Source organism: Ascaphus truei, chromosome 17 (genome assembly GCF_040206685.1).
Source record: "Ascaphus truei isolate aAscTru1 chromosome 17, aAscTru1.hap1, whole genome shotgun sequence".
In the NCBI taxonomy this organism is placed as follows: domain Eukaryota; kingdom Metazoa; phylum Chordata; class Amphibia; order Anura; family Ascaphidae; genus Ascaphus; species Ascaphus truei.
Window position 1 is genome coordinate 34019928 of NC_134499.1, and position 25653 is coordinate 34045580.

Below are 25653 nucleotides of genomic sequence, written 5' to 3' on the forward strand. Positions count from 1 at the left end.
CATCACCACAATAAAAAAACACAATTGGGTTATTAGGAATTATACCTTTTAAAGTTGCCAATACTCAATATAACTTGGTGGTATTGTTGAAAGAACCTAGATTTAAATGAATCTGTAATATATGTAATATTTATGTTTTTAAAAGACTTTTTTTTTTTTTTTTAGTCCAAGTTTAGAAAAAGTTTTTGCAGCTTCTTGTATTATAGACGTTGTTCTTCTCCGTGTGAGTGTTTGAAGTACAAATATGTGAAGCACGAATGTAATCACTATTATCTGCAAACACAGAGGAAGATGATTCCCATGCATTGTGGCAGTCTGGTATTACCTGGAAAGTCTGTGTGCCCCCAAAGGGTGCCGGGTTACCTTCTCCCAAAAAATTCCCCTGTTTTCTGAGAAATGGTTTCCAGTACTGGTAGAAATTAAAAGTGTCCCATTGTCAGCTGTCTCCCATTGAGGTTAAGCAGTAAAATAAGACATGTCTAAAGAGCAGGAGTGAGGAGTTTTGTACCTTCTCCATCCGCGTGAAAACATAAAGAACCAAACCTTAAAATAAAGCAATTAGCAGCACAAAGGATGGCTCAGTGAGAGGACATGAATCCCCACCATGTTGGAAGTGTGAAAGAAACCAGCGCGTACGTTTTACACTTTCCTGCCTTCATTGGTGAAAGGTCACTTCAAGGTCATCAACATTATGCATTTTATTTGATTTGCAGCCTTTAAAGGTACAAAAAGAGCCATCGACAGCGATAACATTAATAGGTCCAAATTATGCAAGAGCCTTTTTTTCACCATAAATATATATTTTCCAATCATTTTTTAAGGTTTATTTTGCAATGTTTAGAAGCTTTGTACCTTGACGATGAGCTTGAGGTTTGCTGCTCTTATCTTCCCTTATCCTGTGCTTAATTAACTGTTGATCAGAAGGAAATGGGTATGGGTAAATCTGATTACTTCAATAATGGGGCACAGCATTATCAAGATTGACACATCCCCCTTCAAAATATATTACAATTGGAATAATTTCAGACTTTAAAAAAAGTAGTTATAAAATACTTTTCAAGTCATCAATTACCTATCTAATCTATTACTGTCATTAGTTCACTGGTCCTACGTCAAACTCCATGTTTCAATCAATACGATGTATTCAGCAAAGTATCCGGCCGCTCCTCCTTCTCTTACCGTGCACTCCACAACTGGAACAATCTACCGGAGACTCTCACATCCGCCACCAGTCTAAGTTCTTTCAAAACTAAAGCTGTCTCATGTTTTAATCTGGTCTGTAACTGTTACATACGCCTATAATATATTATCTCTTACTGTGCATGCAATATCTTGTATATAATGTATACCCTGTTCACTTATGTAACTATGAATTTGTAACCTTGTATCTGTCATCATAACTCTGTGCCCAGGACATACTTGAAAACGAGCGGTAACTCTCAATGTATTACTTCCGGTAAAACATTTTATAAATAAATAAGTATACATAAATCAACACACACTACTTTTCATAGTGTATGTTCCGTATGTGGGGAAAAAAGTATTGATAAAGAAAGCCCTGGACTTGTAAAGAAGGGCAGCATGACTTGAGGCCTAAGGCGCCGTAATGTGGGGAGGGATTAAGTAAGGGGTGCTTAGGGCAAGGGGGAGGGATCCTATCTTCCTCTTTCTTCTTGTATCTACTGGAGCGAAGTCCCACCCACCCCGTTTTTAGGCATAAGGGATGTCGGTGCTGGAAAGAAAGATCGTGATTCTGCTGTGTTTATGTTGCAGCTTGGGGTACGTGTTGGCGGGAGTAATGTTACTCTGGGAGGGGGACTCAGTCAGTATTGGCTCCTGGAGGGAGTCACAGACCTCAGAAGTATTTAGTTGGGGAAGGCGGTGACATTCCAGGCTGGGTGGCCAGAATGGTGGTGACCTTCCAGATGGAATTTAGGGACACTGGTACCATGCCAAACAAGGCTCGGTTGGTGTGGTGGAGACCTTCCGATGGGGGCTCTGTGCATTCAGACTAAGGTACTGCATGGCTCGATGAGCACAAGCTGAGGGTATCCCTCGAGCTCCGGTAAGTGTGAGCAGAGCAATCTGGCCGGGTCCCTAGTTGGAGATAAATATGAGATATAATTATCTGTTGTAATAAATAAAGCGGTGGTAGTTAATTTCTCCCAAAAAGTTGTATGGTGTGTTTATTGGGGATGGGAAAGGGGTCAAGCTCCTGAAATGGGTAAGTCATGTTTTAGACAAGAAGGTATGTATGAAGGAGTAACTCAGTAGGTAAAGGCACAGACTGAGAACAGCAACAGTCCCCAACAGGTTGAAATCCTGGTGTCAGATCCATACGGCCTTGTCATAGTCACTTTATCTTGCTATATCCCAGGAACCAAAATATGATTGTGGGGCAGTGACTGCAAAATGCTGTGTACAGTGCCAGTAAGAGAAGGACACCATTATTATCATCCTTATTTAATATTTTAAGGGCTAATATATTTAAAGGTTAACTAAGATTTTCAATATTATACTATAAGAGGTTGGACAGAACTGCTCTTTATTTTCTCTAAAGACCATTGTCCGAATATACTGCTGATTTATTCATATTGCTAACACCACTGCCTGCTCTTTTCCATTATACCGTAATAACGGAAGCCTTGCTACAATAATTGTAGCTATATATTACAATATATAAAAGCATTCATTTTCTGTGTAATTCATTGTAATTGCACATATTGGTTGCCAAGTGCAAGCCTTTGATGTTAGCCATAATGACAACACTGGGAAATAGGATGTTATTTTTCATGATCATCTCCTTTTTGACATCTTTGACATTTGCTTTGAAATTCGGGCAGTTTTGGGACAGTATAATTAGCAGTGTGCAAAGGGGATAATAATAGAGATGTGCAAAGCTTTCGGACCCCGAGATTGTGAATCCAGCAAAATTGGACCGTCCCCCCCCCCCCAGAAGAAATAGTAAATCGGTCAGAGCTGAGACCCGACATGGTCAAAATTCACTGAGCATTTTAATTAATAATGCTAACTCCCACCCAGAGCCAAAAATATGGGTTTTGCTGGATAATAGAGGAGTAAATACTTGGCGCATCACTTCCGAATTATGACCAACCTGCAATTCACTGGAAAAACAGCGACTTGATGGTGGAAATGTGTGATTTCTGATAAACTTTTGACTCTTAAAAGTTTTGCAAGCTGGTAAGCCAGGAATTAATTTGGGTAAAAAATAAAATGTGAAGATTGCAAACGCATTTTGGAAAGTTTCGCATATCTCTAGTTATTAATTATTTATTACACAAGGACTTGCTTGCTTCCCTTCTACTAATCACATGAAACTTATAATGTCATAACTATCGGGATATCAGGAAGACAAAGGACTTTGAATCCACAGCTGCATTAAATCTGAACACTCTCAGTGTACATCTGGGTCGCCCCAAAGGCAGACGCATGATGGGGTTCCCCAAGAGCTGCTCCCCTCTGCACAGAACCAGTGTGCTATGAGTTAACTTCTGCTTTTGCTTGTACTATGTGGAAAATCAACTCCACCCACTGGAATGTTAATGAGACAGGGAAAAAAAGGACTTTGGATCTACAGCTGCATTCAATCGACATTTCTGTCGCCCCAAAGCCGGACAGCCTTTGGCACAGCCGAAGGGCAGCTAAAGGGTGTGAGCAGTTCACTGATGTTTGTTGATGTTAAAGCTTCTCTATTTCAGTCTAAAACTCACCAGCCCTTTATCCCCGGTACCCAAATCTCCAACTCTATCTGTCTATGAAATGTCTGTGAATTGACTGTATAACCCTGTTCATTTAATGTAACCATGTATTGTTATAACTCTGTGCTAGGCAGCTCTCAATGTATTACTTCCTGGAAAAACATTTTTATAAATAATATGTCCACAAATCAACACTTATTGTATAAAACTAACATTGCATGTGATTTCGTTTGTCCATACTAACCCCAACACTGGTTTTAAAAAAGGCACAAAAAAACAAAATCCCTTAATCAACCCTGAAAAAAAGTATTATACAGTAGCCTCATAAATATAGTTAAAATACAATGTACAGTTAGATTTTAAATTACAATCATATGCTCAAAATATCTTTCATATGTCATATATTCAGAAAAACATACTGAGCTACAATACTAGGTGGAAAATTAATTAGATGCGTTCTTATTGTAACTTTCTGTGTGATAAAACACTATAAACTCTCATTACTGTCAACTATGTTTAAACTTTTGCAGATAGTTAGCCCACAGAAAGTTGTTATGGAACACCTGTATAATTGCATTATTCTGCTTGCCTCCAATGTGAAAATCATTATTTTTCACACATTATTAGCTTCGCAGCATAGCATGTCAATCAAATCACCAGCATTAGCCCTGATAGAAGGAAGAGGTGCCATGTCCCTTTTTATTTCATGTACTCTGTACATCATTACGCTCCATTTTTTGTTATGGAATAATGACAGGCTCTTTACGTCCTGAGAGGACTTGTTATTTAAAGATAGTTCCATCTCCTGCTGCTGCAGGTGCACGCAAGTCACACAGTCTAGTCCTTGAAGGCCAATAAGAAAACTCTTTCAAACCAATGTGAGACCCAGTCTTATTTTTGCTACTTGTGTTCTCATGACTAACTAAAAATCTTCCAACCGTAGCACATCAGAATGAGCGTCTCCCATGTGTCTTTCCTGAAAAGAGACATCTATCAAACTACTTACTTGCCTCACATAAATGTCTTCTATATTACATGACAGCTGTCTTCCAGTAGCTGCACCTTCTCTTGTCTTTTAAAGCAGGGTGCTCGACTCCGGTCCTCAAGACCCTCCAACGGGTCAGGTTTTCAGGATATCCCTGCGTCGGCACCGGTGGCTCAATCAGTCCCTGCTTCAGCACAGGTGGCTCAATTTGATTGAGCCACCTGTGCTGAAGCAGGGATATTCTGAGAACCTGACCTGTTGAAGGGGGGGAGCGAAAGCTTGATATCTGGTGTTGAGCCCCCTTACTTTACAGCAATGTCTTACGGCTGGATTCTTCTATTTACCAACTCTTGGCTCTCACCACAGTTTTGGTTAGCAGATATATAATCAATGGTTAGAGTGTGATTGCACAGCTTGGGAAGGGAATACCATTACTTGGCTTTATTTAAAAGCATATTATTCCCCTATTTTATCAAATAAGTTGACTTATTGTTTAAAGGTCTAAGGAAGTCTCTTCAATAGATAAGTAGTGTGTGAAGACTTGGTGTGGAAGATGGGACTGAACGCTGAAATACTGCACTTACAGGCAAATTTTTATGTAATGGGACATTTTTTTTGCGGCCATTTCTCCAGGACTCACTTCGCCACTGCAGCCGATCCACCGCTGGAATCCCCGCGCCGGACACTTCTAAGGTAAGTTTAATTAGTGTTTAGGGTAGGGGGTTAATTTAATGGGTTTTAGTGCTTAGGGTAGGGGGTTAATTTAAGGGGTTTTAGGGTAAGGGTTTTTAGGGCAGGGGGTTTAGGCACTTACCCTCAGAAGCGTAGTGGCTGCTGGCGCGGTGAGTCACGGCGAAACGGGCGCGATCAAATGTCCTAGACCAATTTTTAACCTTTTTATGGTGCCAATTATTTCATTCTTCAATATAATGTTAATTGGACCTCATATAAGATAAGGTCAAGAACCATTTATTTAATATCATACTAATCTGGCTCATGTTGAGACTATTTATAATTTTTACTAATCCAAGTCTTTTGAAAGATAGATGTCCAATCAAAACAGACAGGGATATGGCCAATTGCATAATATGGCCAATTGCATACCCTAAATGAAAGGCACAAAAATAGCGTTTGGCATTTATCGAAACTTTACATTCTCCTCCCCCCTCCCCCCATGAAATAATGATGTTAGTTATATGAGAATGCAGCTACCTGTAACTAAGTAAATGGCTAATAAAGAACGTACAAAACAATAACATTACATTTGATTACATCGGACTTTTTCATTGAATTCTAATTAAAGATTTACATTTATCTTCACTAGGATTTGTCACCAACAAAACATTTATCATTACCCAGCCAGGGATCCAATAATAAATGTATTAATAGGGAAGTTGCAAGGGTTCTTCCACTGTTTTCGCAGAGCAGAAGATTTCATTACAAAATGTAACCTTTGAGCTTTAGAACAGAGGTGCACACCCTTTTCACATCGCTCTGTGCTTTTCGTCCATGCAATTAGTAACACGCCCCGCTGCCTGACGTCATCCAAGCCAGCCACAAATTTCAGTTATGTTCACATTAAAAAAAGTCAGATCGCGCGCTGATTACATTTACGATACTATTTACGTGTCTGCTAAATTAACATAAATAACTTGTTAAATCATTTTGAATCTGCCTATCTATCAATCTATGTTGGCAAAGAATTACAGCAGCGTACTCTAGGAAGGAATTATAATATTTTTCTTTTAAAATCAGCGCCCTCCTTAGAAGATGTCGGCCCCCACCCTAAGGGGACGTGCCCCCCAGTTTGCGCACCCCTGCCTTAGAAGAATTCCACGTTCACATTGCTACGTCTCCTGTGCTTATTGCATTACTTTAGACTCCTTATTTGATTGGCGGTATCTAAAAGAACGCTCAGGATCATTTCCTTTATCTTACCTGGTTGGCTTTATTTTTCTTTGCATTATAGATTTTGAGATGTACACAGAGATCGGCATCTCTCAAGGATTAATTTAAGGTGCCATTTCTTCCTCTCATGAAAGGTAGGGTGCTGCCCGGTAAGTCAAGTAATAAAACAACTGCAAAAAAATATTCAAGAACATCCAAGCAACCTCCCCCCCCTCTGCCCCCCTCCCCCCCCCCTTTGGACGGTGAACTCTAGAGGACTACATTTTAATATTACTGAAAATAATAATTTTACAAAAGGATCAGAGACGTACGTCTGTGTTGTGTGCACTCTAGTGGACGAGTGCATTAAAACACAGATCTCTCATCCAATTTTTTAAATTAGTAATTTTAATATTTTTTTAATTATTAGAAGTTAGAATTAATATTAGACATTATTTTCCCCCTTCCCCCCAATTAAGTACTCCATTAGAGTGCATCATCAGAAGGGGTACTTTGATCGTCTTTGCATATAATATAGTTTTTGGCAAAGGCAGTCTGACCCTCCCAAACCGACCAGCCGTTGAAGAAACAGTCCACCACCTATTTGTGTCAGTGCTGGCATCCTGCTACATTTAATGACACAATAAATATGGTTACAGTAATAAATGCTCTAAACGCCTAAGCAGGTGCTTGGAAGAATCTGCTTTATGGTATGAGAAAGGATATCTACCAGATCAAAATCCATTGATTAGCCATGCCAATTGGTGTATAATTTACATTTGGCTGGGCTGGTGGATGAGTTTGTTTTGGAAGCTGAAGAACGAGCAAAAGTTTAAAAAAAGGTCATGTTTACTCTATTTGTAATATGATGTTGGTCTGGTTGCCAATGTGAAAGAAATAATGTGTTACTTATTTATAAGAGCACATTTTCACATTGGGATCTGTACTGTGTTGAAGTCAGACCATTTGCATCTGCCAATGATGATTGCCCATGATTCATACATTTTCTAATTTTTTTCACCATACAGTATAAATATTACATGGTGTCTGCAAACGGATACATTTAAACTATTTCCCCATTTTATCAACTGCAGCTCAACCCCCTTATAACGCTGTGCTTGGGGTCCAAAGAATCACATCGCGCTATAAGCAGATCGCGTTAGAAAAAATGTACAATCTATGCATTGTACAATAAAGTATTTAAGATGCCAATAATCGTGTTGTAAAGTATTCATAAATACAAAAATTGTGAGCCGCGTTTGCCTCGCGTTATAAGCGGATTCGCGTTGTAACGGATCGTGTTATAACGTGGTTGAGCTGTATTAGCTAAGCCAAGGCAAGCCATCGATTCAGCATACAATTTCATAGGAAGTCTGCACAGCCAAAAAGTTGATTTGATCAATAAAATATCTAAATAATAATGTATGCATTTGGATATTTTTAAAAGGACGTAATTATGAAAAATATAATGATGGAGTCAAATATTATAACTGACTGCTATGGATATACATTTCCTGTGCCACAAAACTCCGTATAAAAAAAAAAAAAAGTCCCCCTCCCTCACAGAAGCACAGATTTTAGAATGAAAATAAATTAAAAGCTCTGTAATTTATCAAACTCCAAATAGGTCCTTTTTCGAGGTGTCATGAAAACTGTAAGATGAAATGAAAATAAGATTTATTGAGTACACATGAGTTATTAGGAAACAGAAAGCTTTAGTCAAACATTATAAATCCAGAAACCATAGCCCTTGCTTATTGCCATTGTGCAGACCCCGTGTAGCTTTTTTACTTGTGTGTCTTTCTGGTCCTTTGTCACAATAAATCACACATGCATCAATTAGACAGAAAATAATCATTCATAAACCAGTAATGCATTGAGCAGGTCAAAAATAATCTCAAATCTTCATTTACTTTTGATTAAACCAGGTTGAAAATGTGAACAACAATTATTGTAAAATGTTGTCATGCTACTGTTAATGCAAAATGCTAATTTTGTACATACTATAACTCGGCAAAGTACTGATACTGTGCTTCAAGGATGGGACCTTTTGTAGACTTCATGGCATTCCCTGTGATGCTGTTATATATGATATGCAATGGGTAATGAAAGAGGTGGTGGAGTTGATGTAACGATAATGTGACCCTTATGAGTATTAGTGATACTCGTTTTACTGTACAGGAATAAAGTAACGGTGGACCATCCTCTAACCATTTTCTAAATGAGTAAAGTCCAACCACAGAAAAATCATGGCTGGCAGAGGCTAATGGAACCATGACTTGATTTATACAAGCTCAAAAAGGACAGGTATAGATTAACATGTATCTATTTCAAACTCCGCATTAGCAAGTATATTAGCTCAGTGTGTTCCGTTTGAATAGGGAAGCAGTTTGCATGGTTATAACCACTGTGTTTAAGATAGTGGACTTTGCATTGTATTGCTGCATGGTAATTTTGTCTCAATTCCTTTGTTAAGGATGTTGTTGCATTGTTATTCTGCCTCACTATAATTTCCTCAGACAGACCACTCTTTTTCTTTCTAGCGTTATTAACATGTCATTCACATCACATTGTAGATGTAGATCTAGCTATTCCCAATAGCTATTCAAAAGACATAATCACTATAATTACTGTTGACATCTAATTAACATTCAACTTCCTTCCTACAGCTGAAAAAGACATGTATTTAGTTATAAAACCAATACTTTGCTTTGCTCATTTTTCACAACATTAAATTCTACACCTGGTGTATATACCTTTTGGTATAGTTTTTTTTTTTTTAAATGTTACTATTAAAGCTTCAAATTTGGATAATTATGTATTTTATATTTTAAAGGCATTCATACAGTAAGCCATGCTTTCAAAGATATTCCCTTATAAAAGCAGCGCTTCTGTTGGAACACATACTTTTTTTCTTATAATGTTACTGAATTAAAAGATTTTGTTACAGTTTTATGTCTACGATACTTATTTAAAGCAATGGGGCATGCCCACAGATGAATGTAAAAAGATGATTGTTTTACAAAAATGTTAAGTTAGCAATCCAAGTGAATATATATGTGTATGTGTGTGTGTGTGTGGGATATATATATATAAAAATATGCAAATGTAAATACAACTGTATGCTCATCTGCATGTCTTAGGCAGGTCTGCAACCCCGCCTTTCAACATTATCACCCAGCATTACATATATAGTTATGGTGGGTGAAAAGGCAACAAGAAACCTCCACCGTATTGCATATAGCAAATAAAAAGATCACTTGTGAGCACATTTACATATCTTAGGCAGGTCTGCAACCCTGCCTTTCACCATTATCCCCAGCATACAGTGCTTCCACTGCAGCAAAGGATTCTGGGAAATGACATGCAAATGAGCACACCGTGTCACCTTTTGCCTGAAAAACCATTGTTACATGGAGCCCATATAAGCTAATGCTCGCTGTTAACACAGCTTTAAAGCACAGCATGAGAATCATATGCAAAGCCAGAGAAACCATTCACAGACATGTTTCAACCTTAATGGGTATCAGCATGGTGAAGTTGGTTCCAACATGGGTGTCTCATACACTAGTTCTACAGTATAAATAATGCCCCTATTTTTAGAAATATTTCAGAAGAAGATTCAACATTATCAAAGAGTGTCCAGTATGGCCAAAGACCCTAGGGATTGAAATCCAGGTGTTTCCACAAATACAGCTCATGTGGACATAAAACATAAGATTCAACTGTCTTGAACAGAAAATATATAAATAAAGATGAAATCCCTCCTGAAATCAGCAAATCACATCATAATGTGTGAAAAAAATGTATCAATTAGAAGCACCATTTTATTTTACAAAAGCCTACTTGACTTAAAAAGAATATTGGTTTTATGGCTTTGAAGGACTTTATAGGGGACACTGAACGTTATATCACTTGTTGGCTTAATTCTCTCTGTTTACAGGCTCTAGATCTGAAGTGAAAGATGTGACATCGTCACCAGACTGGAATGAAACCTTGATTTTATTCTATATGACGTTTCTGTTCTGTGAGGATCCAAAAAAAGATTACTGTACTGTACGCTACCTTGCTCGGTAACCACTACAATGTCTTATTGCAGAACCTTTCTCCGCGTAGTCACTGTTACGCCGGTGCTGCCCGCAGACCAGACCCGTCCCCTGTGCTGAGGTGGGACGTAGGGATACACGCACCCGCAGCAAAGGGAGCGCGTCCGGAGTGTGGTGTTAGTGTTGCCAGGCCAGGTATAGTAATGTAGACAATACTTGCCGGTACCGGTAGTAGAGGAGGAGTAGTTATTGCCGTTGCCAGGATCAGGGATAGGAGAGTTGCGGATGATCGAAGGTATAAGCCGTGTTACAGGGATGCCAGAAGTTACGAAGTCCAAGTAGAGCCGAAGTCGAGAGCCAGAGGGGGTAGTCGTCCAATCCGCGTCTATACCTGAGGAGTCACTGAGAGAGTAGTCAAATGCTTCCATACAGAGACTATGTCGAGCGACGAGTGATGGGAAGCACAGGTATAATAAAGCTGGGCAGGCCAATGGGAAAAGGGGGCAGGCCTGGAGGACTTTATTTGGCTCTCAGCCCCTGTGCGCTCCGGTAATTTGGCTCTCAGCCCCTGTGCGCTCCGGTAGTTCCAGGCAACGGCCGGGAAGGGTTGGTGCGTCACGTCCGGCCGTGACGTCATACCCGGAAACTCGGCGCCCTGCGAGCAGTTCCATCACTGGTGTGCGAGCTCAGGAGAGCTGTGGAGCGGTGTTTCTGCAACAAGTGCTGGGAAGGAGGAAAGAAGAGGAGCCACCAGCGCGAAATGTATGGAGTCTGGGTGAGCGCTTTCCACATTTGATGCCTACGGCACCTTCCCATTTCTACACACTTCAATACCTGCACAGTTGGTAGCGCTTTCCATCCTAGCTACCATTCTGGATTTTCACCTCTCACAGGCCACTCTTGCCCGAGTCTGTCCTATCAGACAGGGGCATCAACTTGTATCCACACCACCTGGACAATTTCTCTCTGGCAGAGACTTGTGCTATTTATTTTATATATTTTTGTGTAATTATTCATGCAATTTTATGCTCATTTAATATGTGGTTTTCAACATAAAGTGGCTGCTGGGCCTGATCCTAACTCATATAGCGCTTCCCTGTTTGTTTGTTTATAGGCCTGGAGGACTGCAAGGAGTCTTCCCTGATAGGAGGGAGGTGTTACAGCCCAGCTGAGTGTAATCCTTGATTTGCATGGAACTGTGTGATGCTTGGGGGCGACGCCTCACTGCAGGAGCAGTGGTTAAAAGTGCTCTGTTAGGCGTGTGCTCTGTAAACTGGGAATGCATGCACATAACGTCTGGGGCTGGCGTGCGTGTAGGTGTGCGTGCAGGAGGGCGTGGGCGCGCCCGGCGCTGATCAGAGGAATCGCCGAGGGGAGTGATCCCGCGACGGCGGCAGGGGCGAGGAGCCGTGGAGGCCGGTAAGGCAGGATTGTTTTGTGTGTCCAGGGGCTCCCTGCGGAGAGGGAGTGCTCCGTGTGGGAAGCGAGGAGAACGCCGATTCCTGACAGTCACCTACCGGAACTCCAGTCCTGAAGTTTCACAGTAATGTATACCTTCTACCTGGGCCGGCTGGTGGGGGCTCTTACCTTCTCCGGTAATGTACATGGGTTGGAATATCTGGTCTGTTTGGCTTTCACATGGCCCAGTGAAAGAACAGAACTTGGGATAAACTTGTTATCTTGCGGATTTAGTGAGAACAGTAAAAATAAATATGATCGTTCTCAATGGGATCAGCATATTAACGTTGTGGCCTGGTGCAATTAGTAAACCATTTCTCCCAAATAATTACCTAAAGCAGCAGTCTGATCACAATTTTTTTAAGATTTCCTGAATGAGGGGATCCTCTGGAGCAGATCTCTGGCAGCCCCAACCTCTGGAGCAGATCTATGGCCCCCCAACCTCTGGAGCAGATCTCTGGCAGCCCCAACCTCTGGAGCAGATCGCTGGCCCCCTGACCTCTGGAGCAGATCTATGGCACCCCAATCTCTGGAGCAGATCTCTGGCCCCCTGACCTCTGGAGCAGATTTCTGGCACCCCAACCTCTGGAGCAGATCTCTGGAACCCCGACCTCTTCGTTAGATCTCTGGCCCCCTGACCTCTGGAGCAGATCTCTGGAACCCTGACCTCTGGAGCAGATCTCTGGCCCCCAACCTCTGGAGCAGATCTCTGGAACCCTGACCTCTGGAGCAGATCTCTGGAACCCTGACCTCTGGAGCAGATCTCTGGAACCCCGACCTCTTGGGTAGATCTCTGGCCCCCTGACCTCTGGAGCAGATCTCTGGCCCCCGACCTCTGGAGCAGATCTCTGGAACCCCGACCTCTGGAGCAGATCTCTGGAACCCCAACCTCTGGAGCAGATCTCTGGAACCCTGACCCCTGGAGCAGATCTCTGGCCCCCCAACCTCTGGAGCAGATCTCTGGAACCCTGACCTCTGGAGCAGATCTCTGGAACCCTGACCTCTGGAGCAGATCTCTGGAACCCCGACCTCTTGGGTAGATCTCTGGCCCCCTGACCTCTGGAGCAGATCTCTGGCCCCCGACCTCTGGAGCAGATCTCTGGAACCCCGAACTCTGGAGCAGATCTCTGGCAGCCCCAACCTCTGGAGCAGATCTCTGGAACCCTGACCTCTGGAGCAGATCTCTGGAACCCCGACCTCTGGAGCAGATCTCTGGAACCCCGACCTCTGGAGCAGATCTCTGGAACCCCGACTCTGGAGCAAATCTCTGGCTCCCTCTGACCTCTGGAGCAGATCTCTGGCCCCCCCGATCTCTGGAGCAGATCTCTGCCCCCCGACCTCTGGAGCAGATCTCTGGCCCCCCCGATCTCTAGAGCAGATCTCTGCCCCCCGACCTCTGGCCCCTGACCTCACCAATTCCCAATCACAACCAGGTTTGCCTACCGGGCAAGAATACTAGCTTGGTGGGCACCAAATGGGCGGAGGGGTCAGGGCTTGCTCTGGTGAGACCCCTCGGTCGGGTCAGGGGACCACAGATCAGGTAAAACGGTTCAGGTTGGCTAAAACAAAGCTAATAAAAAAACAATCATTTTTGGAGGGTATTACTGCTTTAAGAACAGAATTAACACTTCAGTAAAATAATGGGACAAAGACGCATCTCAGTAACTCAGTGGTAATGTCACTGCCTTTGAAGTGGGTGAACCTGGTTTAAATCCCAGCTTCAGATCTCCTCGTGACCTTGGACAAGTCCCTTTTCCTCTCTGTGCCTCAGGCACCAACATCAGATTCTAAGCTGCACAGGGCAGGGAATCCGTGGAGGGAGATAAGCAGAGCACGTGTGAAATGAACAGCGGAAGGAATGACTGCACCGGCAGGAGTATATGTGAAGCACTTTGTACATTGTCAGCACTTTATAAGATTTTATTTATTTATCATTCTTTTCAAACATATTTGGCCTTTAATGGAAAAACAAGTGACAGGGTTAATGATTTGCTGAGTGAAGACTTCACAACAGTCCTAGCGTCAAATATGTAACATTCATTTCTGTCACCGCTATTGAATTTTGCTGCCCACAACAGAAGTCCAATCTCCAGGAGAAGTGACCCATGGATTCATTTAAACAAATCACTAGGTCTTATGAAATATCTGTAATGGAACAGTGCTGAGTTTCCTTTGTGCTCAGGTCAGCTCAGGTCAATAAGAGCTGATATGCCAAATCCACGTCAAATTTAACTGTGCTGGAGATGAAAAATGCTTAATTTACTGAAACGTTTAATTCGCTGCGCTCTATCAATGGTATTTACAGTCCAATAGAGTGGGAATGTGAATGTCAAAACTTTACATGGAAAAGAGCCAGAAGACTTTTGGTGCTAGATTCAAAGATCTACCGTTAAATCCGGGGCTCAAAAACGTGACGTTACCCAAAACAGGGACAGGCGTTATTTGCTGTGAGGTTAACGAATCTGTCCTAAGTTCATTATATGGAAAAACACTGACCGTTGTATCTTATTAGCATCGGATTAATGTCACGTTATTGTAGCGCCGTGTTGCGTTAGCTACCGATAAGGTGTTGTTAACTACGTCTTAGCCCAGGGGTCGGCCACTCCAGTCCCCAATTGCCACCAACAGGTCAGGTTTTCCGGATATCCCTGCTTCAGCAGAGGTGTCTCAATCAGTGGCTCAGTCAAAGATTGAGCCTCTAATTGAGCCACCTGTGCTGAAGCAGGGATGTCCTAAAAACCTGACCTGTTGTTGGGCTTTGAGGACAACCCCCGTCTTAGCCTTACATATACGTTTTATAAAACAATGTAAGATCAACGAAAAAATATAGTGCCATCGGATTTTTAATATAAAAAAATGCTGCAGATCAAAGAAATTATGTCATTTCAAGGTGATGATGGCTCTGTGTGGTTATTTTAAAATCTCCCAGTTCTTGAAGATATGTTAATGTACAAAGTTATTTCCAGCTTGTCAGCTACTGTTAACACTGATAATTGCATTTACAAAAGTCTAACTTTTTTTTTTTAGAGCTAAAGTGATCTCTAGCAGAGAAAAATATTTCAGTTGTAATCATTCTGCACCAAGTTAAGACCTCGGCGGGAATGAGGCATGATTCTAAAATTAACTGTTAGGGGTAAATCCACCCATAGAAGAATTCTTATTGAAAGTTATGTACTGCTTGTCATGCTTTCTTATTCTACATAATGAACTTTAAATGTACAGTAGATTAGAAATGAATATAACCTAGTTTAGCTCTACAAAGATGTTTATTCTTAGATATATGTGGAACACATTAGCAAATATATCAAATATGAATTATTGGTGCACTAATATTGAAATAAAAGTGCAAACAAAAAAATACACAAAAGGGAACTAGCAAATGTTTATTTTGTTAATAAAAGCTCATTTAATAAACTGCCAGTCACTAAAGATTTGCAAATCTAGAGTTTAGAGCAAACTTTTGGAACACCAGCAAATAGCGGGCTAAATCGTTCAAAATGTGCTATTTTTCTTTTTTTTTTAAAGTGGCGAAATAGCACGCCCTGCAACTTTTTAAAATGTTTTGAGCAAATTTCCAAATGAAAGTAATCAAAATGAATCGAACATGCAAACTTTTGAATGAAAGTGAACTTTTTTCGCAAAAGTAAAAATGCAGGAAATTTGCGAAATGTACTTAAGAGGGCAGCCACATGAAAGGCTTTCTACATGCCCTTACATTCCAAGGGAAATTAATAGGGGATTAGGGAGGCCACACTTTGCTGCACCCTACATACGTTAGTGATGCACTTACTGGATTTTAGCTAGGCAACGTCCATAAATCTATTGATAGCTTCCAGAAAATGAACAAAAGTTGTTGCCTTTTCCTAAACTAATTAGCACCAATACATTTAGCAAAACATTTAGCAGATGTTTAGCTTTATTTAACAACCCCCCAAAATGATTTGGACTGAGACACATTCATAGTTTTCCCACTATACCTCCGGTACCTAACTCCAGTCCGCAAGGGCCACCAACAGGTCAGGTTTTCAAGATATCCCTGCTTCAGAACAGGTGGCTCAATCAGAGGCTCAGTCTTTGCTGAAGTAGGGACAGGTAGTGCCACCTGTGCGGAAGCTGGAAAATCCTGAAAACCTGACCTGTTGAGGGTTGGGGGGGGGGGGGGGGTTGGAGGGGGAGCACCCCTGCGTTAGAGTAACCCAATGGATTATTAAGGCTGAACACGTCACTTCACGCATCGCTAGTGGGCTTTGAAGATACTGTAAGCACGTAACGAAGCGGTAACTTTAGCCAATAACAGAGCTTTGGAGACACGGCCTCTGTCTCCTCCATCACCTTTGTACTCAAGCGAGGCTAAGTACTCAGCACAGTTATTAGGACTCAGCAGAAACGGTCTAGCGCTCATTTAACTCTGTGTTAGCCGGAGAGGCCATAGCTCTGCGATGCCGTGCTAGGCCTCGAGGGGTCAGTGACCAGCAAAACAACCACTCCCGAAAAATAGCAGCATTATTTTTACAGCTCATTATGACCGAGCCACTGATTGAGCCACCTGTGCTGAATCAGGGATATCCTGAAAACCTGACCTGTTGGTGGCCCTTGAGGACTGGAGTTGGCCATCCCTGGTCTGAGGCCTGATAAGCAAAAAGCTGTTTTTCTTTTGAATAGCGGGGCACAGTGAGGAAACTGCAGCAAGGGTCTCAGTTTAAAGCATCTGTCTGCGCTAATGGCTGCTAATTGACATGTTATTCATTGCTGATTTTAACAGATCTCTTCTTGTCCTTTCCAACGTCGTTTTTATTTGTATACTCTGATGCTTAATTCAGGAGATATAAGTGTCCAGGGGGTTAGATTGGTGCCTAATACCGTACAAAGTTTACCATGGTAACCTTCGATTATAGAGATTAAGAAAATCATTCTTTTAATACACCATTAAAAGAGCAGGACTTGCTCAGGTTGCAAAATACAAACATTATGTGCATTAAACTCATATAGGCTTCTAGGCAACTGCTGCTTTAATAAGAACATACAGTATTGACTCAGTCAGCAGTACTACACTGCCCTCTTGTGGTATAATATTATACAGCAATACAATATGATTTAGATCAGTGGTATGGAACATGATATACTTTAAGAGGCACTCCTCGGGTCCTCGAGCCCTTAAAGGGGCACACATCACCCACATATAATTATGTTGCACAGACAGAAGGGACATTGCAGCCGTGAGTAGCAGCTTCACCCTGCTCTGTGCAGCTACATAATACCGACGCGTTGGGAGCATACTGTCCCTCTTCTCTTCCTACACTGGGAACTAGTGATTAGCCCAGGAGAGGACACTAAACTATTTATCAGATCATGGCCATTAACCAGCTGAGGGAGCGGGGGAGTAGCTGCAATCCATATCAGCAACATCTCTGCTCCCTCTGCTCTGGAGAGAGGGGGAGCTGGCTGTTGCAGTGGCCAGAGGCTCGGGTCACAGGTGAAACCCTGATGACTGCCTGTATCCCACCAATGGTATATACCAGGGGTCTCACAATCGGTCCTCGAGGGCCACCAACAGGCCAGCTTTTATGAATATCCCTGTTTCAGCACATGTGGCTCAATCATTGAGCTCCCTGTGCTGAAGCAGGGATATCCATTAAACCTGGCATGCAGGTGGCCCCTGAGGACTGCGTTAGGGACCCCTGGTATAGATGATACCATTCTGAATATGTTCAATGAAATGCTGTGCGTGTGTCAGAGGATTTGCATGTGAACCAGGAAGGACGTAGAAGCAAACTCCAGGGAAACGTGATGGCCAGACCTGCATTAGGAAAGGAAACCCCCGTTTCATGCATTAGATGTAGCCAAAGGATGAAGAGACTAATGTGCAGACGTTATTGCACCCGTCATGGTATCCCACAGGGGTCACTAGGAGAGCGTCTTGACCTTCTACGGCCCTCTCCTCAAGGCTGGGGTGTTCTCAGCAGTGTCAGATTTCCCGGTAGGAACGGGCCTAGGGTGGCAACAATTTTGGGCAGAAAAATTTCCGCCCCCATATGCTTTTTGCCGCACTCTTGTGCCTATCGGACCTAATGGGAAGGCACTTGCATGTGTCCTTCCGCTGCTTTGCTGCCGCCCTTCTGCTGCAGCCAATTAAACTAGCAGCCAATATAAGTAACTGCACAGGCGGGAACAACATGTTTGAATCTTCCCGGCTATGCACTTTCCTAACCACCCCAGGGCCCGCTGCTGCCGCCCAGTGCTCTCTCCCCTCTCAACCCTTCTCCCCCCCCCGGCCCCTACTGATTTGAGTAGCAACCACAACCTTCACAGGGCCCCCCTGCAGGCCACCTCAACGCCCCTTCATAGAGCCCCTCCATGGGGCATTGCAGTCACCTTCACATGGAACCTCTGTTGGCCATTACAGGCTCCTTCAAAAGGCCCCTCTGTGGGCTGTCTCAAAGCCCCTCTGTGGGCTGTCTCAAAGCCCCTCTGTGGGCTGTCTCAAAGCCCCTCTGTGGGCTGTCTCAAAGCTCCTCTGTGGGCTGTCTCAAAGCTCCTCTGTGGGCTGTCTCAAAGCTCCTCTGTGGGCTGTTGCAGTTCCCTTCACAGCCTCTGTGGTCTTTCTGCCTTTCACACCCCTTGCCCCATACCTTTCCCCCCCATACCTATTTTCACCATACCCCATACCTTTTTTGCCTCCTCACCTAGGCCAATACCTCAACCCCTTACCCCATCATTAGTCTCTCCCTCCCCCTTACCCTATACCTATTTCCCCCTCACCCTATACCTATTTCCCCTTTACCCTATACCCCCTTACTCTATACCTATTTTCCTCCCTTACCCTGTACCTATTCCTCCCTCACTTACCCTATACCTATTTCTCCACCCATACCCTATACCTATTTCTCCCCCTCCCCTTACCCTATACCCATTTCTCCACCCATACCCTATACCTATTTCTCCCCCTCTCCTTACCCTATACCTATTTCTCCCCCCTTACCCTATTCCTATTTCCCCCCTTTCCCTATACCTAATTCCCCCTCCCCCTTCCCCTATACCTAATCTCCCCCCTTACCCTATTTAAACAAGGGAGTGTGGTGCGCTCAAGACCAAGTGTATTTAACTACCACAGCTAAGTACCCTGTGTAGTTAGAACAAATAATGTTTAGAACATGAACAATGCAGCAAGTAAAAAAGATGGCTCAAGACATCAAGGGGATAAAATGAAAGAAAAACTACTAGTGCAAAGAACATGTTCCAATAATAAAAGATTTCTAATATCATTGAGATAAAGAAAGCACAAATAACTGCCATGTGGAGAAAATACACTTGAGAATACTAAGCAATAAAATTAGAACGATACAAAGTTACCAGAAGCTCCTTATATGCTGTAAGTGTAGCCGTTGAAGGGGCAACAATGTATTAATCCTGCGACAGAGGCAATGCTGATAGGGAAGGCCCCCGCTCTCAGCTCGTCAGTGCAGGCAGCTCACGTCCACTACACGTCTGATTCCACTTGGTACCGGTTAGGGAAAGTACCCGCTCCCAGTGTGATGTTCTCGCCGGTCACGTGCTTTCACAATGTAAGGTTCACAAACCCACAATAGGACTGCAGGCATAGAGTATTGCAAAGCTCCACCCAGTCTTCGAAGTGGTTTAGTGCAAAGTAGCACCAAAAAGGAGTATCAATGGCAATTATACTCCTGGGATGTGAGGTGTTCTAATTGATTCCCAACTGAAGGTGAAGTTAGGAATCAATTAGAACACCTTTTTTTTTTTGTAACGGCCACGCAGGGGCCCGGGATGCCAACACCGGCTGCCCCCCCCCCCCGCCCCCCTGTTGGCGGCCCTGATGAAAACCTTAGTCACTTAAGAGCATACTCAATTTAAAGTAACATCTGCCATTGGCTGCCCCTTTTTGTAGAGGTGCGGTGGAGGAGAGAGTGCAGGGGGGGAGGGTGCGAGGGGGGGGTCCCAGAGTTATTATTTCAGTTCTGGTGACCCCCTGCGTCCCAGAAACCTGGGAAGGTGCTGTGTCATGTGACATGGCATCACATTACCCCGCGCCGTTGCCATGGAGACGTGGTGTCAAATGACATGGCCGGTCATGTGACATGACGTCACATGACCCCGCGGCGTAATTTCACGCCGCACTAGAGGTAATGGGGGGCGCGACACATGGAGAGCAGGCAGGGGCATGCAGCGCAGGAAGTTTGCGTAGCCCTGCTGTTGACCACGAGTCGCCAACTCCAGTCTAAAATCACTAACAGGTCAGCTTTTAAGGATATCCCTGCTTCAGCACAGATGCTCAGTCAACAACTGAGCCACTGATTGAGCCACCTGTGCTGAAGCAGAGATATCCTTGAAATGTGACCTGTTGGTAGCCCTTGCGAACTGGAGTTGGCCGCCCCTGATGGAGATAAATAAAATAACACATATGACATCTGGTGGACTTTTCTAGTACTGCAGTTATATCATTCATGATTATGCGATGAGAAGCGAAAAAACAGCAGGTTTCAGATTTGGGTCAGAAAGTCTAGTATCGGAAAAGCACAATGACTACAAACGTTCTAATAAATATGGGTGGTGATATAAGGGTCACTTACGGATTCATACCAAACTGAGGAGAATGCAAGTGATTCCAAAGCTGTAGAAATCAACCTGACTTTAAAAAAAAAAAAAAAAAACATTATATATTTTTATCTAAATGTATGCAAAATAGTGCGAAGATTTTAATATGAAATATGATCAACTGATAAAGGAACAATTGTTTGACTTAATCCCTCCCTTTGTTACATTGCTGATTTACATATTTATTATGCTAGCTCATTATTCCTCTCCCTCAGTATTGTGTGTATGTGTATGCGTGTATGTGTTCGGTATGGGTATAGGTAGGTGTGTGTATATATATATATATATATATATATATATATATATATATATATATATATATATATATATATATATATATATATATATATGGTTTTTGTCACTATATATAGATAGATAGATAGATAGATAGATAGATAGATAGATAGATAGATAGATAGATAGATAGCTCTCCCCAGTATAGTATAAAATCCCCTTGACCTTACGTCAAATTCACATATTTCAGAAGCTTTTACAAGAACAGTCTCCCTGCCTAAACACAATGATGCTTTAACTATTACTTGGTCCAAGGGGGGGGGGGGGGGGGGGCGGAAGGGAGCGATAAAATCAGGAACACACCGAAAATATAAAAAGATAAACAAAATAATGGTGCATTAAATTCAAACAATGTGGGAAATAGTCAAATCTTGGCTCGGTTAGAATTCCTACTTACAACAAGTAGAATGAATAAAAGCAATGGTCTGACTCTGTCAGTATGAATGAGGTTAGATCTTCAGCAGAGAAGAAGATTCTGGATAGGAGGTAACTTCATACAGGGATCATTCAAGTGATGTGAACTCAGATTCACGAAGAGTGTGTTGATCATATAGAAAGGAAACGAACCATAGTGTAGATCACAAAACACAATTTATCCAATCAAGCAAGGTAAGAAATGTACTTACAATAAGTACATAGAGTATGTACACATAAAGGTATCGTGAGACAGTAGAGGGCTGTTATTCGTAAAAAGCTGTTCATTCTGTAAGGCATGTGAACACAAGCAATTGGATAAAAAAAAGTTTTATGTGCAATAATACTAATGAAACCTTTAAAATAAAACAGTATATCAATTGCTACACAGATTTTGTTATATATGTTTTGCAATGCCCATGTGGGCTACAGTACGTGGGGGAAACCTCAAGATCGATTCGGATCCGTATCTTAGAGCATCTGAGTAATATCAGACGTGGAATTCTTACACATAGTGTATCAAAGCACTTTGCAAAATACCATAATTCCAACCCTAAAGATCTGAAATTTACTGTAATTGAGAACGTTTTACAGCACTGGAGAGGACGTAGTAGAGAATTAGATCTTAGTAAAAGAGAGATGTATTGGATACATAAATGAAACACACTCATTCCATACGGCTTAAATGCTGATTTTGAAATAATACCGTTTCTGATCTAATTCCTCCGCCCCATAGATTGTTATCTTTCTTCATATTTACTGTTGCTGTTTGCACCCATTTAATTACTGCTGCTTATACTTATTGCACCTTGCACATTGTACTTTTATATATTTTTATACTATTTAAAGCTATTTTACATCCACAATTTTTTTTTTCCTATGTAAAGATTTTATCTACAGTTTTACTATTGTTCACTAATTACTTGTTTTCTCTCTCTTTTATCCCATCCGATCCATACATTTTGAGTTTTATTAAATTATTTTTCGTTAAATTTTTAATTGTTATATGTCTGTCTTTTGAGTGTTAGTCATTTATGAATAAAGTGTAAATTGTTATGTTATTTTTTAGCCTTTTTGGACCGCAGGGTGATGTGCCAAGTTTTTGGCAACCTGTGGGTTAATTTATAATTGTTACAGACGGCTGTCTGCTAATTGATTTCAATTATCCATACTATATAATAATGCACAACCACAAGGGTCATTATTCGCTCCTGAGGAAGCTGTTTTACGTACAGCGAAACGCGTAGAGCTTTGTCGTCAGTCTGCTGCAGCTGCTCCACGAGTGAAGACGTTTGAGGTGTCTGCTGAATTTGCTGCCGATTTGCTGGTATCCATCTTCCCCGCTCTCTACCGGATGTCATCACCCGTTTACCGAAAGTGACGTCAGACGCCATCCATCGGCGGTGAGGTGGGAGCCAAGGGAGAAAATTCAGCAAGCTTTTTACGAATAACAGCCCTCTACTGTCTCACGATACCTTTATGTGTACATACTCTATGTACTTATTGTAAGTACATTTCTTACCTTGCTTGATTGGATAAATTGTGTTTTGTGATCTACACTATGGTTCGTTTCTTTTCTATATGATCAACACACTCTCAGTGAATCTGAGTTTACATCACTTGAATGATCCCTGTATGAAGTTACCTCCTATCCAGAATCTTCTTCTCTGCTGAAGATCTAACCTCATTCATACTGACAGAGTCAGACCATTGCTTTTATTCATTCTACTTGTTGTAAGTAGGAATTCTAACCGAGCCAAGATTTGACTATTTCCCACATTTTTTGAATTTACTGCACCATTATTTTGTTTATTTTTTTATATTTTCGGTGTGTTCCTGATTTTACCGCTCCCTTCCGCCCCCCCTTGGACCAAGACTGTTTCTGTAAGGAATCCTTACATATTCCTTGGAAGGTTGAGAAGTATCTTTGGTTACACACCTTATCACTGTGTGCTATTTTTGGCACTTTAACTGTATTGTGCGTGTTGCATAGCGCCGATACAAATCACTTGGGTTCGCTTTAACTATTACACAATAATTAAAATGGCTTGTGCTGTCTTATACTGATTGCACTAATCAAAGAACAAAGTACATCAAGCAAGATGAGCTTATTATGACAAATATGCATATATACAGCATGTTGCACTGAAAATGAGTTTGCTTCTTGTTTCTTGTGACTGAAGTTTTGGATAAATGCTAATTTGTCGGCTAGCATTGAAGAACCGAAACAGTCATTTTTATTATAAAAGAAAGTGCAAAGGACCCGATATCATTGCCACTTCTTGTATGATTATTGAAAGGATGATGAACTAGTTTTTGTTGACTTATTTAGGGAACAGTAAAGATGTAACAGACAAAATATCATATCAATATAATTCGCTTCCTTACAAAGATTCAGTGACCCTTACAATGTTCATCTTATCTGATCATTATTATCCTCTGTATTTTGGTGTTGCTAATGATGGAAATAATTACTTTCTGAAAATAAAACAAGTTAAGAAATATCTGTAGTTACAAGATTCCACAAACATGTCAAAGCCCCTTAAAACTCTTCAAAGAATTTGGTTGCCATGAAAACAACATGCAGCATGTAATAATAGGTATCTGATCACCTACTGGTATATGCAAATCTATTAACAATATTACTGGCGCTAGTTCACTTACTGCAGGTGGGACCGATTCTCACGAGTCACAGAATCCTGGATTATACTGTATTTTGTGCTAATGGTACATGAATACATAGAAGGCGCAGTCACATGGTAATACTCCTACCCTAAAACCTCCTAACCATAGCTCATACCCTTAAACCTCCTACCCATAGCTCTTACCCTTAAACCTCCTACCCATAACTCTTACCCTTAAACCTCCTACCCATAGCTCTTACCCTAAAACCTCCTACCCATAGCTCTTACCCTAAAACCTCCTACTCATAGCTCTTACCCTAAAACTCCAACCCATAGCTCTTACCCTAAAACCTCCTACCCATAACTCTTACCCTAAAACCTCCTACCCATAACTCTTACCCTTAAACCTCCTACCCATAACTCTTACCCTTAAACCTCCTACCCATAGCTCTTACCCTAAAACCTCCTACCCATAGCTCTTACCCTAAAACCTCCTACTCATAGCTCTTACCCTAAAACTCCAACCCATAGCTCTTACCCTAAAACCTCCTTCCCATATCTCTTACCCTAAAACCTCCTACCCATAACTCTTACCCTTAAACCTCCTTCTCATAAATCTTACCCTAAAACCTTCTACCCATAACTCTTACCCTAAAACCTCCTACCCATAACTCTTACCCTGCCTAAAACCTCCTCCCCATAACTCTTACCCTAAAACCTCCTTCTCATAAATCTTACCCTTAAACCTCGTTCCCATAACTCTTACCCTAAAACCTCCTACCCATAACCCTTAACCTAAAACCTCCTTCTCATAAATCTTACCCTAAAACCTCCTACCCATAACTCTTACCCTAAAACCTCCTACCCATAACTCTTACCCTAAAACCTCCTACCCATAACTCTTACCCTAAAACCTCCTACCCATAACTCTTACCCTCAAACCTCCTACCCATAACTCTTACCCTAAAACCTCCTACCCATAACTCTTACCCTAAAACCTCCTACCTATAACTCTTACCCTAAAACCTCCTACTCATAACTTTTACCCTAAAACTTCCTACCCATGGGATGGGAGGGGGAAGGGAGGGGGTGGACTGCACCTTTTAAACTTTTTAAAGAAATGAAGACTCGGGCAGGTCCATTTTTGGCAAATGTGGATCTTCATATCGTAGCTAAACCACGTTGTACCAAACTGTATAAGACTTTGGGGAATTAATGATACACTTGATTTCAGGGAATGAAAACGGAGAAAAGAAAAGAATAGTGCAGGCTTTCCAGATGAACATCGTTTGATTGGGCGGGCGGTGGGTATTCATACACCCCTATTCTGTTACTGCACAAGGCAGCTGTGGCATGTGTATAAAGGTGCACGTTGAAGACTGCAGATGTCATGCTCTTGCAGGGCTATGCATTGACTTGTAAATAATACCTTGTTTTCTATAGAGCTTTGGATTTAAATGCACAGTTTACATATGAATGTCACAACACTGAAGCAACTGCAGAACAAACCCCCCAAATGAGTAATTTCGATGCATTCATATGCATATATTTCTTTCTATTCTGAATAATGGCAATGAAGAGAAGAGCGTTAAAATAATTGGTACTGTATATCTCAT

The 25653-nt window shown here is 41.9% G+C and overlaps 2 long non-coding RNA genes across 2 annotated transcripts in view; one reads left to right on the forward strand and one right to left on the reverse strand.

Moving 5' to 3' along the window:
* Positions 1-873: 873 nt before the first annotated feature.
* LOC142468503 (uncharacterized) overlaps positions 874-25653 on the reverse strand; it is a 54134-nt gene continuing 29354 nt past the window's right edge. Inside the window, exon 3 of the long non-coding RNA XR_012788673.1 lies at positions 874-910. This is a non-coding gene — a long non-coding RNA (uncharacterized LOC142468503). The remainder of the gene's footprint in view (positions 911-25653) is intronic.
* The window catches only part of LOC142468312 (uncharacterized), a 36549-nt gene continuing 16028 nt past the window's right edge, over positions 5133-25653 (forward strand). The window contains exons 1-2 of the long non-coding RNA XR_012788625.1: positions 5133-5397; positions 6674-6746. This is a non-coding gene — a long non-coding RNA (uncharacterized LOC142468312). The remainder of the gene's footprint in view (positions 5398-6673; positions 6747-25653) is intronic.